The sequence below is a fragment of the Lupinus angustifolius genome, chromosome LG13 (assembly GCF_001865875.1).
Source record: "Lupinus angustifolius cultivar Tanjil chromosome LG13, LupAngTanjil_v1.0, whole genome shotgun sequence".
In the NCBI taxonomy this organism is placed as follows: Eukaryota; Viridiplantae; Streptophyta; class Magnoliopsida; order Fabales; family Fabaceae; genus Lupinus; species Lupinus angustifolius.
Window position 1 is genome coordinate 8,551,606 of NC_032021.1, and position 10,844 is coordinate 8,562,449.

Genomic DNA, 10,844 nt, shown 5'->3' on the forward strand with positions numbered 1-10,844 from the left:
TATATATATATATATATATTTATTGTAATTCAGACAAAGCATTAAGAAAAATACAAGGCCTTTCTTACTTAAACAACACACATATACATGTCTAAGGAATATCTAATATATCTCTTTCAAGGAAAATGTGAAGCTCAAGTGACATATTCATAGAAATTTAATTTCCATCTAATATTTGAGTATCATATATATTTTAATACAATTACATTAGTTGTTGATTTAAGAGGTTATAAAATGTGATCTAATCATGTAACTTGTATGAATTTGGATACCCATGTTGGCTCATGGGGATAATGGAAACTCTATTTATTAACACATCAGGAAAAAGAATAATTATGGTCCCTCACTAAACCAAATCACAAAATAGATTTCCCTTCTCCTATCATAAAGAAAACATGTTGTTCCGTGAGGAATTATGAGATTTGGTTGAGAAAGAGTATTAAACCAAAGAAAGATCACGAATATAGATCCATATGTAGGTGCCTATATTCTTATTTCGATTAGGTGAGAATTATGAAATACAATAATAACACCTCATCCTCCTTCCTATTAATTTGTTTAGACAGCTTCTTGTCATACATGATAGTCTTGAGAAATATATTGTCTGAATGAATGAGTGTGGCTGAAATCATATTTTCATATTATGTATATATATAAAATGCTTTATATCCTTACATACTTTTCTCTGATTTATTGATTTGCTTGATGTTGAAACGATTGAGTGGAATGTGACGATAGAATAGTTTCCACATTGCTTGATTTTCATCTCAAACAAGTAGAGCACTAATGTGAATTCATAAGTAAGAATTATTTAAGATAGTATAACTTATATCTGCTTCCTATGGTATTAATTCTTCTTATATTTGCTTCCTATAGTACTAAATCCTCTTCTATTTGCTTCCTATAGTATAACTTAATAACATTGGTACATATAATTTAAGAGAAAAATATATATTCAGTGACATGTCTTGAGTTTTACACACTTGTTAAGAATCAAGAGGAGAAAGAGAATATGAATTTCATTGATTGAAGAATTGAATGATATTGAATATTGAATGAATTTAGAGAATGATAGTTTACTATGAAAGTATATTATTTATACATGGAAATAAAGATTAGCTAACTATAGCCAACTCTAAATATTCCTCACAAGTTGGAATATGTCATACATTCTAAGTTTGAAATGATTGTGTTGGACAGTGTGATATACTTTAATACCTTATCTTGTTGGTGAGAGAATCTTCAACTCTAAGTCTTGAAATCATAATGTGAAGCAATAACAATGCTTAACCACCATTTGACAGAAGTAATTTCATCCAATGCTTAACCATGTTTTTGGCAGAAGCAAACCAATCATGATGGATGAAAGAGAGAAAAGAAATGGATCTTAATCTTGATCATAATATGTTGCTTCAATGATAAAAATTACACACTATAATAATATTGTATGTTTAATGAGAGAAAGAGGGGTAAAGAAAGTAAAGTATTAAAGGAAAAACATAATTGGGGATAAATGATAAAGAATAAAAAAAAATGTTTATAGTAATCTTGCCAACTTATTATAGATCTCACCATCTTCTACTAAATGTATAATTTACTGTTATTAGTAATTTAAGATCAATTTCACTCCAAAAGCCAGTTGGCACTACCATCTCCACCTTATGTGGAGCTTTAATAGGCACATGTGAGGTATACATAGATCCAACAACATTAGGAATACCTCAAGAACAAGTGGGTCATCAGTAGCTAATCTCCACAGAAAAACCGCTACTCTCTGGTTTAGTGGAATTGCATTTCTTAAGGCTCGTGTCTACACCAATTTCTTGCTTCTTCCTTGTCTTATATCTTGACAACTTCAAATTAGGTTCTGGACTAATTCATATATGATCAATATCAATATCTTGCACTTCTAAGTTGATGTTTATTTTATTGCCCTTCATTTTGCAGAGTGTTGCTTTTACCATCTTCCCTTGTTGAGTTATAATATTCTCAATTGATTAAGCAACATGGAATCATCATGTTCAATCCTCATTCCTTGTGATGATGTTCAATTGTGCAATATAGTGAATAGTTTCTTCAACATAATTTTCTTCAACAAAAGGTTGAGGAGGAATTGTTGTCCAATGACTCATATCTCTAGATAACAGCAATACAAATTATGGGCTTGGGCTGATGTAAAGGGGTTGGGGTAGAGGGCTATATATATATATATGTTATGTAAACCTAATGTAACAAGGAGAAGAATAGTTAAACATTATTCCTAATGAAAGGGAGCCAAGCGCGTGGGAGGAGACAAGGCATATGAGGTCCTGCCAAAGGGAAAAGACCAAATTCTAGGGGCAGAACACCAGTAGAGTGTTATAAGTGTAAATAGACTGGGCATTACAAAAGGGATTGTCCCAATGAATGGAGTCTTAGCAAGCCAGTGGGGAAGATGAAGTATCTACATCTGCAAATGTTGCATATAAAGATGACTCTGGTTACAACAGTGAAGTTGATCTACTATCTGTATCATCAAATCATAGTACAGATGAGTGGATACTTGACACTGGTTGTTCCCACCACATGACGCCAAACAGAGAATGGTTCACCACATACAGGGAAGGCAATTTTGGTTTTGTGTATCCTAGAAATAATAAAGCATGTGAAATTATTGGTATGGGAGAACACAAAATTGTGATGGATGATGGTGTAGTGAAGACGTTATGTGAGATTAGGCACATACCAGATTTGAAGAAGAATTTGGTTTCTTTGGAGACATTGCAGGCTAAAGGATTTAGCTATAGATCTGATGGAGATAGTGATATTCTTCGAGTATGCAAAGGTGCTCTGACTGTGATGAAGGGTAAAAGGACTTCAGGGAACACTTACAAGTTGTTAGGGAGAACAGTTGTAGGTTGAGTTGTTGGAGTGGCTGAAGAGATCCCAGTAGATTCAGACGATGATGCTACAAAATTATGGCACATGCATTTGGGACATATGAGTATGTGTGGCATGACAGAACTATACAAAAGAGGACTGTTGAGGGGAGTCAACAAATGCAAGCTAGATTTGTGCAAGGATTGTGTGCTTGGGAAACAGACACGAGTTAGTTTTAAGGCTGGCCAACACAGGACTCGGGGCATTCTAGATTATGTCCATACTGATGTATGGGGACCTACTCAGGAACCATCCCTATGAGATTCTAGGTATTTTGTTACCTTCGTTGATGACTTTTCTCGCAAGGTCTGAGTATATTTTCTGAAGGCATAAGTCAGAAGTCTTTGCCAAGTTCAAGGTTTGGAAGGCAGAGGTAGAGAACCAGACTGGTAGAAAAATCAAATACATGAGGTCAGATAATGGTACGGAGTATAAAAACTCATAGTTTCATAAATTCTGTGAGGAACATGGCATTCAGAGACACTTTTCAGTGAAGAAGACTCCTCAGCAGAATGGTGTTGCGGAGAGGATGAATAGAACTCTTACAGAGAGGGCAAGATGTATGAGACTAAATGCTGGACTTTCCAAAGGATTTTGGGCAAAGGCACTTAGTATTGCATGTTATGTTATCAATAGATCACCACGGGCTTCATTGGATGGTAAAGTTTCAGAAGAAGTATGAACAGGTAACCTAGTCAATTATAATATGTTACGCATATTTGGTTGTCCTGCTTGTGTACATGTCCCCAGTGATGAACGATCTAAACTTGATCCTAAGTCAAAGAGGTGTATCTTCATTGGATATACCAAAGGTGTGAAAGGGTTCAAGTTCTGGGATCCAGTTTCCAGAAAGGTGGTGTTGAACAGAGATGTAGTGTTTGATGAGGATTTCATAATGAAATAGTCAATTTTGATAGAGGTGCCCATGCCAAATCGAGAGACTTTAGGATCAAATATGATTCCAGTGAGCAATGAAATGGTTCAGGTGAATAAAGGCAAGGAACCATGCACTAGTTCAATTCAAGAACATGATGATTCTCAGGTGGAGAGTTCCGGTGTGCAAGAGTATCTACTTGCTAGAGACAGGGATAGACATCTTATCAAACCTCCAGAGAGATATGGCTTTAGTTGCTCTCCATATTAGTTCAGGAGATTCATGTAGCTTTCAAGAGGCTATAAATAGTGAGGAGAAAGAACAATGGATGGGTGCCATGATGGAGGAGATGGAGTCTTTACAGAAGAACCAAACTTGGGAGCTTGTTCCATTGCCCCCAGACAAGCGTGCAGTTGGGTGCAAGTGGGTGTACAAGAGGAAGCCAGCAGTATCAGAAAAAGAAGGGGAAAAATTCAAGGCTCGTCTTGTAGCAAAAGGGTATTCACAGCAGAAGGGGATCGACTACAATGAGATTTTCTCCCCAATGGTGAGACACACTTCTATCAGGGAAGTGCTTGCCTTGGTAGCCAGCCGGGATATGCACTTAGAATAGATGGATGTGAAGATTGCCTTTCTCCATGGTGAATTAGAGGAAAAAATTTACATGACATAACCAGAGGGTTCAGTGCAGCTGGGCAGAGTCACTTGGTTTGCAAGTTGAAGAAGTCTCTATATGGGTTGAAGTAGTCTCCCAGACAGTGGTACAAGTGGATTGACACTTATATGTTGAAACTTAGTTATAAGCGTTGTGAGTATGATTGTTGTGTTTATATCAGAAGCCTTGACGATGGTTCTTTTTTTTTTTGTTACTTTATGTTGATTGATGCTAATCATTTGAGTGATATCAATGAGTTGAAAGTCATGCTAGGTAAGGAGTTTGACATGAAAGATTTAGGGGTTGCTAGGAAGATTATTGGGATGGAGTTTCACAAGGATAGGGGAGCTAGAAAACTATGGCTCTCCCAGCAAAGCTATGTTGAAAAGATCTTAGAGAGATTTGATATGAGCAATGCTAAAGTAGTGAGCACTCCAATGGCAAATCACTTCAAGATTTCCCTAGATCAGTGTCCAAAGACAGATGAAGAGAAAAAATACATGTCAAAGGTTCCATATGTCAGTGCAGTGGGTTCCTTGATGTATGTTATGGTTTGTACTAGACTGGACTTGGCACAAGCAGTTAGTCAAGTATGCAAGTACATGTCGAAACCAGGGAAGCAACATTGGGAAGCAGTCAAATGGATTTTTAGATATTTGAAGGGGACTACAGGTCTCAGTATCATGTTTGGCAGCCAACAGAGTAAGCCTTCAATTATTGGTTATGTTGATTCGGACTATGCAAGAGACTTGGATGATAGAAGGTCCGCAATGGATTTTGTCTTCACCCTTGCAGGTAGACCAATTATGTGGAGATCATCAGTTCAGTCTGTTGTTGTTATGCCACAACTGAAGCAGAGTACATGGCAGCTGGTGAAGCTTCTAAGGAAGCCCTGTGGCTTATGGGGCTGGTAAATGAGTTAGGCATTGAGCAAGGTGGAGTTCCGCTGCATTGTGACAGTCAGAGTGCTATCTTCTTGGCAAAGAACCAGGTGTATCATTATAGGACCAAACATATTGATGTGACTTTTCACAAGATTAGAGAGTTGGTAGCTTGTGAGCAGATACTATTGTAGAAGGTTCACACTTCATAAAATGCAGCTGATATGCTAACCATACTGGTTATCATGGACAAGTTCGGGCCTTGCCTAAGCTTGCTAAACATTCACTGATCTTGGACTATGGAGCGCCCCCAACCCAATGGCGGAAGATGGAGATTTATGATATTCACCAAGGTGGAGATTGTTGTGCAATGACTCATATCTCTAGATAACAACAATACAAGTTATGGGCTTGGGCTGATGTAAAGTGGTTGGGGTAAAGGGATATATATTTATGTTATGTAAACTTAATGTAACAAGGAGAAGAATAGTTAAACACTAATCCTAATTCTCTAATAATATATAGTGGTAGCCGCTCAACGCTCCCAGGGAGGTAGGTACAATTGGCCGAACCTCGTTACCAAATCTCTTGTGTTATTCTCTTTTTTTTGTACCCTTTACTATTTGATTGTTTGCTTGTTCCCGACAGAGGGTGAAGTGGATGAACTACCAATAATCTCAAGAAGAAGAAGAAGTTTTCTAAATAGAATCAAGAGACGAAAGTAATAAATCCTGCAAATGAAAGAAACACACTAGAACTTCAGTATCCTTTTTTTAAATGTGAGGTTGTTAATTTTGGCCTAAATTTTTTTTGGTCAGTCATGCTGATGTTTCAAGCCATATAAAAGGACAAGATTGAATGATTGAGGCCATAGGAGAAGAAGAGATAGAGGAATTTTCAGCATCTTTGAGCTTTTGTGGTCATAAGTCTCGTGACTCTAAAGAACCTAGTGATTTCCATCTTGCTGCAAGAATGTTCTATAATATACATGGGATCTTATTGAGAAAGATGATGAATCTACACCTTCCAGACTTCAGGAATAATCCTAGCAGCCACACTATAAACTTCAAGAAAACTCAATGCTTATGAACAATGAATTTTTGTTGGAACTCATTAGTGAGAACTTTTGGGTGTGAAATTTAAAAAATTCTCAAGTCTCATAGAAGAGTTTTGAAAAAAACAACTCCCAAGTCCCACATAGAAGAGTTTTGAAAAAACAACTCTCAAGTTCCACATAGGAGAGATGAGAAACTTTAAAAAAAATCTCATGTTATAAATAGAAGTCTCCTTCCTTCATATTTTCTTGCCCCAAGTTGAATGCACTTTCATTCAATTTTTTACTCCTCCCTCATATTTTGCACTGATGCATATCCGACAAATTTCTCTCTCTTTCATTTTGTGGCACTAGGAATTGGCATAGACAATCAAATTGTGGGAATTTAGAAACTGACACTGGTAGTCAATATTGAGGGAAAAGAATTGGCACGGGTGGCCAAATTATGGGCATTTTGAGAACTGACACTAGTAGTCAGATTGTGGGAAAGAATTGACATTGGTAGCCAAATTATGGATATTTCGAGAATTGACATTAGTAGCCATATAATGGGTATTTCGAGAATTGGCACTAGTAGTCATATTGTTGATATTTCGAGAATTGGCAGTGGTAGCCATATTGTTATGTTGGGTGTATTCGAGATCGGTTTTTACAATGCAGTAAGAATTTGATAATAGAGATCTGGACTGTTTTATCATGTGGATGGTGTGGTTGATAGTCTGCTTGCATATCTTGGATAGTTGCATGAAATATCTTAAAGATGCGACCTGGTCGTGGCTCATCAATAAGTGTTATTTCATGTCATTTATAATTGTTGCAAGATATGGTAACAATAATTTTGACACGTTTCTACTACAATGACATTCATAGATAATATTACTAAACCGAACAACTATGACCTAAACAAACCATTTCAGTTTGACGGGACAAATTTCAAACGTTGACAATATAAATGGAATTTTTACTCACTATGAGAAAGATTGTCCATGTTCTGAAACAGATATCCCAGTGGTGTCAGATGAGGTTGAAAAAGAGGAAATAGATAAACTTGCTATTAATATAGCTCTTTGTAATGAAAATGATTATCTTTATAAGAATTTCATTCCAAATGAGTTGTGAGATGATCTCTACGATTACTATAGTCCATATGAGTCTACCAAAATAATTTGGTATGCACTTGATAAGAAATATGGTACAGAGGAAGCCGAGACTAAAAAGTATATTGTTAGTCGTTACCTCAAGTATCATATGACTGATGATAAATCAGTACAGTCTCAGTCCAATGAGATACATAGAATTTTGCATGAAATCATTTCTCATGGTATACCCTAGAGAGTTAAACTTACACAACCTATGAATGTATATTTATTGGGTATGATGAAAACATCAAGACATATAGGTTTTATGATTTTAATGCAAAAGTGATCATTGAATCTAAATGATGATGATTTCAATGGAAAAAAATCCCTTTTAAATTAAGGAATAGTGGGGCACATCAACTAGTCATATACATGTGATTAGAGATAATGATAAAAAATGAAAGGTTTGAAATAAAACTTAGAAGAAGTAAGAGAGTAACTACTGCTATAGAGTATAAACCTGATTATATTGTCTATATATTGGAGGAGAATCCATCAACTTTCCAAGAAGTTTTGCCTTCTTTGGATGCTGATTTGTGGCAAGAAGACATAAATGATCAGATGGACTATCTAGAGTCTAACAAGAAACATATTATTTTAGCTCAATCATCTATGGAAGTTGAGAAGATAGCACTAGCAACAGCTAGTGAAGAAGCAAGTTGGCTGAGAAGCTTGCTTGAAGAGATTCCCCTATGGGAAAAACCGATATCAGTTGTGTTGATCCATTGTGATAGTATCACGACTATTGCAAAAATTGAGAACCACTTTTATAGCGGTAAGAAACGACAAATATGTCGTAAGCACATCACTATTAGAGAGTTACTCTCCATAGGAGATGTTAGAGTGGATCATGTGCGCACTGAGAATTACTTAGCAGATCTTTTGACGAAAAGACTAGCTAGAGAGAAAGTCCATAACACTTCTAAGAGTATGTAACTATTGCACTTAGAACGAGGATCAATAATGATCATAACCCGACCTGATTGACTGGAGATCCCAAGAAATAGGTTTCAATAGGTAATAACAAGTTGTGAAGTGATATGACAATGAACATGTTATAAAATTATGAGAAACATGATTCTTGTAGTATATGTAAGGATGAGTTAAAATCTTAATGAGATCTATACTCCAATTAGAGTGAAGTACTTAGGCTATAGGAGTACTCTTGATAGACTCATCTATGTGAATGTGGAAGTGGGGGTCGCTTCCTATGAAATTTTAGGGCATAAATTTGTAAAGCATTCACTATAGGGGATAGACGTGCATGGTGTTTAACGCACGGGCTTTACATAATACATCGTTGAAAAGGTCGTGTGTGGTTTGATGCTGGAGATAGAGTTTAAGACTACGAGTTACTCTAGTAAAATCTGGATCCTACTCACTATGCAAAGGTTCAAGTCGCATGACACCTTTCTTTATGCACAATCTTATTGAGACCACAAATATTCTCGGAAATCGTGATTTTCAAGTGGGGGATTGTTGGAAGCCATTAGTGAGAAATTTTGGGTGTGAAATCTAAAAAACTCCCAAGTCTCACATAGAAGAGTTTCGGCAAACCATCTCACATAGAAGAGTTTTGAAAAAACAACTCTCAAGTCCCACATAGGAGAGATGGGGAACTTGGAAAAAATCTTATGTTATATATAGAAGCATCCTTCCTTCATATTTTCTTGCCCCAAGTTGAATGTGCTTTCATTCAACTTTTTCTTTCTCCCTCATATTTTCTATCGATGCATTTCCGACAAACTTTTCCTCTTTTCTTTCTATGGCACTAAGAATTGGCAGAGACAGCCAAATTGTGGGAATTTCAAAAATTGACACTTGGAGTCAGTATTGAGAGAAAAGAATTGGCACGGGGAGCCAAATTATGGGCATTTTGAGAATTGACACTAGTAGCCAGATTGTTGGAAAAGAATTAGCATTGGTAGCCAAATTGTGGGTATTTTGAGAATTGACATTGGTAGCCATATTGTGGGTATTTCGAGAATTGACACTGGTAGCCATATTGTGGGTATTTCGAGAATTGACACTGGTAGCCATATTGTGGGTATTTCGAGAATTGACACTGGTAGCCATATTGTGGGTATTTCGAGAATTGACACTGGTAGCCATATTGTGGGTATTTCGAGAATTGACACTGGTAGCCATATTGTGGGTATTTCGAGAATTGACACTGGTAGCCATATGAAAGTGCAAAGTGTCAAGGATAGCACTAACATGTCTTTGCCTATATTTTGATGAAGACAAGGGTTTAACAAAGCTTGAAGATGGCTCAACAATCAATAGGCCTTATGCTCATTTGGTCATGTCTATACTAGGATATAAATTGAGTCTATAATCTAAGTAGTCTGGGATGTGTGCCGTAGTAATTGAGTATAGGTTAGGTAAACCTAGATGCTAGTCTCTTAAGCCATCTTAATTGAACTATCATATTCATGAGATACATCATCTAGTTAATTGTATGTTCATGCATCTATCATACATGTTATATGTGCATATTAGGCATAATATAATTGGTAAAGCATGTATGTTTATTGTGCATAACATATGAGAAGTTTGTCATTTGAAACATATGCATAAATGTCTCAGTTAATCGATTAACGTGGTAACTTAATCAATTAACCTAACTGCTTTTCTGTTGAATATGTATTTTCTATTCTAACTGATTTCTGTGTCATTCTGTTGGCCCGTTAATCGATTAAATGGAAGTCTTAATCGATTAACTAGTATGTTATGTGTTCTAACTGAAATCTGTTTTTGCAGGTGTAACTGCTTAACTGTTTAACTGTTTTTGCAATGGATGAAACCACTTATTCTCCATGCTATAAATACGAGGCTATATTTTCCATTCTATTATATAGGGTTGTTTAGAGAGCATTTTGCATACGTGATTCACAGTTTTTCTACAAGAGAGTTGCATGTGTGAGAAGAGAGATTATGTTGTTTCTGCTATAACATGCTTTCTGTTTTTGCATAGTTTCATATCCATTCTTATATTGCTCACATGATCATACATTAGATTTTGATAGAAAGAAATCATTTGTATACTGATATTGATTAACTCACTATTATATTGATGGCTTAAGTGATTAGAAAAATGGTTAATTTTTTAGTCTTTATCTTGTAATATTTTAAGCATTTATGTGCTTAGTATACCTTGCTGTTTAAAACGTGTTTTTTGTGTAGTCTAGATTTTTCTCTTGGTGTGAGATCACCATAGAGATTGAAGTTCTTCACCAAGGCAGGGAGGTCTTGATTTGAGGATAAGATTCTTGGCTAGGGCTAGTTCGCGAGAAAGGTTTTCTCAAGAGGCGAAAGGGTA